The sequence below is a fragment of the Triticum aestivum genome, chromosome 6D (genome assembly GCF_018294505.1).
Source record: "Triticum aestivum cultivar Chinese Spring chromosome 6D, IWGSC CS RefSeq v2.1, whole genome shotgun sequence".
Lineage (NCBI taxonomy): Eukaryota > Viridiplantae > Streptophyta > Magnoliopsida > Poales > Poaceae > Triticum > Triticum aestivum.
Window position 1 is genome coordinate 404,568,340 of NC_057811.1, and position 8,770 is coordinate 404,577,109.

Below are 8,770 nucleotides of genomic sequence, written 5' to 3' on the forward strand. Positions count from 1 at the left end.
GCATCACTGGAACTAATTTCAGTGACGAGCTACTTTCCAATTCGAGAGAAGGTACAATTACCTCATCAAGTTCTACTTTCCTCCCACTCACTTCTTTCGAGAGAAACTTCTTCTCTAGAGAGGATCCACTCTTAGCAACAAAGATCTTGCCTTCAGATCTGTGATAGAAGGTGTAACCAACAGTTTCTTTTGGGTATCCTATGAAGACGCACTTCTCCGATTTGGGTTTGAGCTTATCAGGCTGAAACTTTTTCACATAAGCATCGCAACCCTAAACTTTAAAAAATGACATCTTAGGTTTCTTGCTAAACCGCAGTTCATACAGTGTCGTCTCAACGGATTTTTAGACGGTGCCCTATTTAACGTGAATGCAGTTGTCTCTAATGCATACCCCCAAAATGATAGTGGTAAATCGGTAAGAGACATCATAGATCGCACCATATCTAATAAAGTACGGTTATGACGTTCGGACACACCATTATGCTGTGGTGTTCCAGGTGGCATGAGTTTGTGAAACTATTCCACATTGTTTTAATTGAAGGCCAAACTCGTAACTCAAATATTCGCTTCTGCAATCAAATCGTAGAAACTTTATTTTCTTGTTACGATGATTCTCCACTTCACTCTGAAATTCTTTGAACTTTTCAAATGTTTCAGACTTGTGTTTCATCAAGTGGATATACCCATAGTTGCTCAAATCATCTGTGAAGGTCAGAAAAAATGATGCCTGTCGTGAGCCTCAACACTCATCGGACCGCATACATCGGTATGTATTATTTCCAATAAGTCAGTGGCTCGCTCCATTGTTCCGGAGAACGGAGTCTTAGTCATCTTGCACATGAGGCATGGTTCGCAAGCATCAAATGATTCATAATCAAGTGATTCCAAAAGTCCATACGCATGAAGTTTCTTCATGCGCTTTACACCAATATGACCTAAACGGCAGTGCCACTAGCATGTTGCACTATCATTATCAACTTTGCATCTTTTGGCATCAATATCATGAATATGTGTATCACTACGATCGAGATTCAATAAACCATTCACCTTGGGTGTACGACCACAGAAGGTTTTATCCATGTAAACAGAATAACAATTATTCTTTGACTTAAATGAATAACTGTATTGCAATAAACATGATCCAATCATATTATGCTCAACGCAAACACCAAATAACATTTATTTTAGGTTCAACACTAATCCCGAAGGTAAAGGGAGTGTGGGATGGTGATCTTATCAACCTTTGGAGTCATTTCCAACACACATCGTCACCTCGTCCTCAACTAGTCTTCGTTCATTTTGTAACTCATGTTTCGAGTTACTAATCATAGCAACTAAACGAGTATCTATCTCTGAGGAGCTATCGGGACCTAGAAGAGATCTGCTTCGACAGGAAGAGTAGTTTAATGTACAAACATTGTCGACAAATGGAAATGTAATGAAGAAAAGGATGGGCAAGATATCATTCAAATATATGATGCCTGCGCTCCCACCACCCACCACGGCGCTGACTCCCTCCCCGGCGATCTCCTTCCTCCTCCACTAATCTGTGGATCATCTCCGGTCATCTACTCCGGCGTCTTCTCGGGATCAAGGCAATACCCATCTTCTATGGGTTCTTCCGGTGGATCTACCCTTGGCTTGGATTTCTCCAAGGGTAGGGTTTTTTCAGATGAGGTTTTCAAATCAACGGGGCACACGGTTCATCCTTTGGGGCGCGGAAGCCAATTTACTTTGATTGTCTCCTTTAGCCGCATGCCTTCCGTCTCTTGGAAGATTCTGTGGTGGCGGCTTTGGAAGCTGCAATTGGGGGCTCGGCAATTGATCTTCATGTGGATCACATCAAAGATAAGGTTTACTCTTTCCAAGTTTTTTGCAAGCAAGTTGGTTTTATTATTATGGACCTTCGTTCTTTTGCTTGTGATTTGTTCAAGTGCTACTTTCATTTGTGGGGTAATGGGGGCCCTAATTGGATTAGAGAGCTCAGGATCTGGAGGAAGGAATGTGATGCTGAATGGATTCTAGTTAGTCCTTCTAAGCGTCAATCATGTTTAGGTCTTTTGGCCATGCATAAACCTCCTATTAGATCTGCTATTAAGTCTGCTGCATCTACTAAGAAGAAGCTTTCTTTTGCCACGTTTGAACGATATTCTGCTTGCAAGGGATATAGATATCCGGCCACGTAAAAGTGTATTGATACAATTAGGGATGTTGGGTATGATCTTCCTGTTCAAGAGAGTGTAGTCATACATCAGTCTCCTCCCACGGAATTGCTTTGGACGGTGGCTCGTCCACCCATTGTGGTTGGCACGGTCACTCCATTACTGGAGTTGAGCCGGCCGGCAACCCCTGCACCGGTGAGTGATCCGGTTTCTGAGGAACTGTCCCCCGTGCATGCTGGGATCTCACCCGCACGAATCGCGGAGGCAGGATTGCCTTCTTTTCAAAACAATTGTCATGTTTATGGCCCAGCTTCTTTGGAGGTCCACCAGACCACTAGCCCACCGATGCTGCATAACCCAATTTTATTGGGCTTTCCAGCCCTCTTGGTCCGAGCCCTTTGGATAGTGGTCGCTATATACCCTCCTCGCAAGAGGTTGCAAGGCTGTTTGAGGCTATGGTCGATGACATGGTGGAGGTCCATCAGGCCACTAGCCCACCATTGCTGCATAACCCAATTGCTTTTGGGCCTTCCAGCCCTTCTGGTCCGAGCCCTTTGGATAGTGGTCAAGATATTCCCTCCTCACAAGAGGCTGCGAGGCAATTTGAAGCTATGGTCGATGACATGGTGGACCGTGTGGTTACATGCACTCTTTGCTTGCAGAGGGGCCACTTGTCAGCGGCTTGTGGAATGCGAGTGGTCTGTGCGGCTTGCTCCCGTCCAGGTCACTCTAGTCACGACTGTAATGATTTTGCGCGCTCTAATGGATTGGCTTGGAAGCCAATTTCGGTGCAACAAAATACGATTTTATCGGAATCTGCTGCTTCTTATGGGAAGAGAGCCAGAGTTATTGGGATAGAATGTCTAGTCCCATCGCCGCCGCCCTCATTGAATCTTCCCTCTCCCCAACCCAAAGAAAACCCCCGACAAGCTTCTTGCTCTTCCATGGCGAACTATGAGCTCGATCCTCAGCGCTTTGTGCCTGTTGGTCACCACATCATCGACGGCGGCGATCGTCGTCTTCCTCACACCTTCTTCACGCCTGCTACTCGTCCGACCCGTCGTCATGAGGACTACATGATCGTGGAGGTGATGCCTGCGCCTGAGGGGCCACTCGGACCGGTGCGGGAGGAAATCGTCCAGTTTCTGCAAGATAGAGGTACTTTGGTCCGATCTGCTCAGTCGTGGTTTCATGGGGTTGGTTTGTTCCAAGTGAGGGATCCGTCAGTTAGATACACCTTGATTCAGCATGCTCCTTTTCTGTTGGGCAATGATCGATTTGTTAGATTTATGAAACATGATGAGGGGGGAAACTTCAAGGGGACGCATGGTTTTCGCAAGGGTTGGTTAATGTTTATTGGAATTCCTCTAGATTACCGCACTCCAGAGTACATCTCACAAGCTGTAGGCACTTTCGGGAAGTTTATTTCTTGGGACAGTGAGGATCCTTATCTTGTCCGAACATTGGTTGAGGCTAGCTTTCCAGATACGCCTTTGGTTCCACAAGATGTGCTTTTTGGAGATTATGCGGAGTGGGGAGGTGCCCAAGTTTCTTAGACTGCTTCTTGCTATGTTCTTGGTGCGGATTTTGCAGATCAAATGCCAAATGATGAAGACCCAATGCCTCTCGACGGGAATCCTCATCCGTTGCCTGGAAATCTTGTACCGGATAATCTGCCGTTTGTTTTGCCACTATTCCCAATGTTGGGTTGGAATGATGCACCGGTTGTTCCTCCCCCACCCGTGAATGATGCTGCTCCTGGTTGGGGCAATGCTGTGTGGGGAGATGAAGCTGTAGATGAGCAGGCCCCGCAGCCGGCTGCTCCTGAAAAAGATCAGGTTTCTATTGTGATTGATCAGCCGGAAGGATCAGTTTCTACGGATCAGCAGGAGCAGGGCATTGATCTCCAGTAGGAGCATGATGTGCATCTCCTAGATCATCAACTCCAACCTCTGCAGCAACCTGTCTTCGAGGAGAATCTGCTGGCAATTGTGCCTTATCAACCACCTGTTATTCAGCACCATGAGATATTTATAGGAATGGCACGCATTGTGGCTGGGCCTCCTCTCCCTCCGGAGATGATCTGGAAGACGTCTTTTCAGAACCTGATGTTTGATTTTTCAGTTAAGGAGGTACCAAGGTCTATGTTCTTTAAACCAATGGGCACAATCGTCTATTCCAAGCGGTCTTGGTCCATAGCCTTCGATGAATCCAGGAAGATGTCTTTGTTGACTGCTTCTTTGCCCATTGTTGCTTCTGTAAGAAGATCTGTGATGATAAAGCGCCTAGTGGCCAGAGCTTTATTTGAGGAACTGCATGTTGATTCTGCTCCTGTTACTAAAGAGGCTATGTCTGGTAATTCTGCTGTTTCTGCCTCTGCTGAGTTTTGTTCATCGCATGTGGTTTTCTCTGTGGAACAAACTATTGGGAGAAAGTAGAGAGGATAGAGGAAGGTGCCTGTTGTTGATACGTCACTTAGACGTTGCACTAGGAGCGCGGCAAAGTTGGATGGTTTCAAAAATGTGGTTTTCAAGCAGCTCTCTCTTCAGCCAACAAAGAAGCGCCCTCATTCCAAGCCCATGGAGGATAAGGCCCAGTCCACTTCTGCAGGTGTCCCTGAAGACAACCAACCTGCTGCACCACCGCATACACCAATTCATGTTTTGCAGGCTGTGGGCACGGAACTGGAGATTGATCCTTCCCTCTTATCGGTGGACAAGCTTATGGCTAATCCACAGGAGGATTCATCTTCGTCTTCAGTTTAATGAATATGCTAGCTACTTTGTTAAGGCCTAGAGAGCCTGTTATGTTTGCTTATTTTATTGTCGAACTGGGTCTTGTTAGGGAAGTGGCACTCTGCGGTACTGAACATTGTTGTCTTTTGGGTTGCATGGCATTGTGTGTCATGATGTGTTTTCTCCACTCTTCTTTGGTTGTTAATGAATCGTGTGTCAACGCGTAGCTGGAAAATTTTATGCTGGAATGTTCGCGGTCTGAATTCTGATACTAGGCAGCGTTCTGTCAAGGAGAAAATGACTGAAAGTCAGTGTGCTGTGGTTTGCCTTCAGGAGACTAAGCTCTCTTCATGCTCGCGTACAACTATTAAATGCATCTGTCCTTATGGCTTTGATCAATTTGTTGAGTCCCCCTCGAGAGGTGCTTCTGGGGGAATTTTAACTGCGTGGCACTCTGGCGTGTTTCATGGTACCCTGCTGGAAGTTAAACCCTACGCCATTGTTATGAAGTTTACCTCAGTTCATAATAATGATCAATGGTTTCTCGTGAACGTTTATGGCCCCTGTCAGGGTGAGTTACGAGATGAGTTTGTTACATGGATCTACAATTTGGATATTGACCCGGATCAGAAGTGGATGTTGATGGGGGATTTTAACTTTATTCGATCCCTTGACAATACGAACCTCCCTGATGGTGATATCAAATATATGTTTATTTTCAATGAAATTATTGGCCACTTGGGACTGTTGGAACTTGCTTTGAAAGGAAGAAAATTTACTTGGTCTAACATGCAGGACACGCCTCTTCTGCAACAACTTGACTGGGTTTTTACCTCTGCCAGTTGGATTAGCTTATACCCCATGATGCAAGTGACTCCTCTTGCAAAAACTACGTCTGATCATGTGCCATGTTTGATTTCCATCAATACATCAATTCCAAAGGCGCATATTTTCAGGTTTGAAAATTATTGGGTCCATCAGCCAGGTTTTATGGATTGTGTGCAGGAGGTTTGGGCTCGTCCTTCTCATAAGACCCATATTTCAGAAATTATTGTTGATAAATTAAAGGCTTTGCGGTTTGCGTTAAAGAAATGGCAAAAAGGTTTATCACATATTAAAGGGCTAATTGAGAAATGCAACTGGGTAGTTCTTTGGTTGGATAATCTTGAGGACATAAGATCTCTATCCAGACCTGAGAGCAACTTCAGGAAAGTTACTAAACTGCATCATGAGCATCTTCTGCACATGCAATATCTTTACTGGAGGAAGAGATGTACCATCAGGTATATCAAAGTGGGAGAGGAAAATTCCAAGTTTTTTCGGGCCATGGCAACTGAGAGATATAGAAAGAATTCTATTGCTAGCCTGTTGTTGTTTGATGGCTCTGTCACTTCTGATCATGAGGAAAATGGCCAAGGAGTTCTTATCTTCCTTCAAAAGCAGAATGGGTACTGTTCTGCCCATAACTTTAGATGAGAATATCTTGTCTTTAATACCAAGTGTCCAAGGCTTGGAAGTGTTCACAAAACCTTTTGATCTGAAGGAAAATGAGCAGGTTATTAAAGAAATGCCCATTGATAAGGCGCCTGGACCTGATGGTTTCAATGGACTCTTTCTAAAAAAGTGTTGGCACATCATCTCTGCTGATTTCATTCGGCTGGTACATGAGTTTCATGCTGGAAATGCTCAATTAGAGAACCTCAATGATGCATACATCACTCTGATCCCAAAGAAACAGACTCCAGAGAGTGTGGGGGGATTTTAGGCCTATTTCACTCACTAGTGTTGGTCTAAAATTTCTTACAAAGCTTGCTGCTAACAGATTTCAAGAGGAGATCACCAAATGTGTGCATAAAAATCAGTATGGTTTCATAAAATCAAGAACAATCCAGGATTGTCTTGCCTGGACATTTGAGTATATTCATCAGTGTAATCAGTCTAAATAGCCCATCCTTTTGCTTAAGTTAGATTTTGAAAAGGCTTTTGATTCTATCCAGCATGAGGCAACCATAAGGATTCTTGTTGCAAAGGGTTTTGACAACAGATGGATCACATGGATTAAACAGTTGTTGTCATCTGGAACTTCTTCTGTCTTGCTTAATGGAGTTCCTGGTAACCATTTTAAATGCAAGTGTGGAGTAAAGCAAGGAGACCCTATTTCTCCCTTGCTCTTTGTTATTGCTGCAGATCTCTTGCAGAGATTGATTAATGATCTCCTCCAGCAGGGTTTAATAAGTAGGCCATTGCCAACCCATGATCCAGATTTCCCTGTTGTTCAATATGTTGATGATACAATGCTTTTTTAAATGCTGAAAGGGGTCAATTGGAGGCACTGAAATCAGTGCTATATTCTTTCTCAGAGGCAACTGGTCTCCAGATCAACTTTCATAAATCCTCCATGTATCCTATTAATGTGATTGATCATGAAGCTACTGATCTAGCTGTTTTTTTGGCTGTAATTTAGGCACAGTGCCTTTCACATATTTGGGCCTGCCAGTGGGGACTACCAGACCCAAAATTGTGGATCTTCTTCCCCTGGTGGATTGTATGAAGAGAAGATTGACAGCCAGTTCTTGGTTTTTGCCTCAAGGGAGCAGATTGCAATTGGTGAACTCTGTCATTTCTTCATTGCCAATCTTCTTCCTTTGCAGTTTGTCAATTCCTCAGGGTATTCTGAAGTAGTTGGAAAGGATTCAGAGGCAGTGTTTATGGAGGAAATATGGTCAGGAGAGGGGCCACTCTCTGGCTGCCTGGCCACTTGTTTGCATGCCCAAATCCAAGGGTGGGCTTGGAATCTTAAACCTTGGTTTGCAAAATGAGGCTCTCCTTCTTAAGCATCTGAATAAATTTTATAATAAGATGGATGTGCCATGGGTTCATTTGGTTTGGGATTCTTACTACTTCCAAAGGGTCCCACATGATACTATACTCTGTGGTTCTTTTTGGTGGAGAGATGTCTGCAAGTTAATGGATAAATTCAGAGCAGTTACTTCTGTTGATGTTCATAGAGGGGATACTGTTCTATTCTGGTCTGATCATTGGCAAATTGGGAACAGTTGTGTTCCTCTTCAAGATTGTTTTCCTAGGCTCTATTCCTTCTGTCTCCACAAAAACCTCTTAGTCAGGCTAATAATTTCCAAGATCTTTTTTATTTGCCTCTGTCTGAGCAAGCCTTTCAGGATCTACAACAGCTTTCGTCCTTGATGGGATCTTTCCAAATGGACAGTGGCTACCATGATTCTTGGGGGTGGAGGCATGGTAAGAAGTCTGAATATACTGCAAAGAAGTTTTATGACTTTGTTTATCAGCCAATGGTAGCAAACCCCATTCTGGGGTGGATCTGGATGAGTTGCTGCACCATGTCGATCAAAATGTTTGCTTGGCTTGTTATAATGGACAGGGTTAACACTAAGGACAAGATCCAGAGGAGGCATTGGAAGATTAATGATGGGCCTGAATGTGTACTCTGTCCAACTGGGACACTTGAGGACAGAAACCACCTTTTTCCAGTGCAATTTCAGTGTCCGTGTGTGGAACTATCTGCAAATTATTTGGAAAGACAATGATGACATGGTGGATATTGCGTGCCATGCTAGAAAGGATTTCAACAAACCTTTCTTTGGGGAAGTGGTCTTTATTGCTTAGTGGAATATTTGGAAGGTCAGGAATGACAGAGCTTTCAGGAACATCGGACCTTCTTTCAGGGCTTGGAGAAATGGCTTCATTTGTGATCTTACGATCCTCTCTCATAGAATCAAAAGGAAGTATAGAGATTCTTTGGTTAAGTGGATTGATTTCCTACCTCCTTGAGGGGGGATTTTTGTGTGTAATACTGTAATTATTAGGTATAGTATCCTCCCCCTTCCTTTGTAT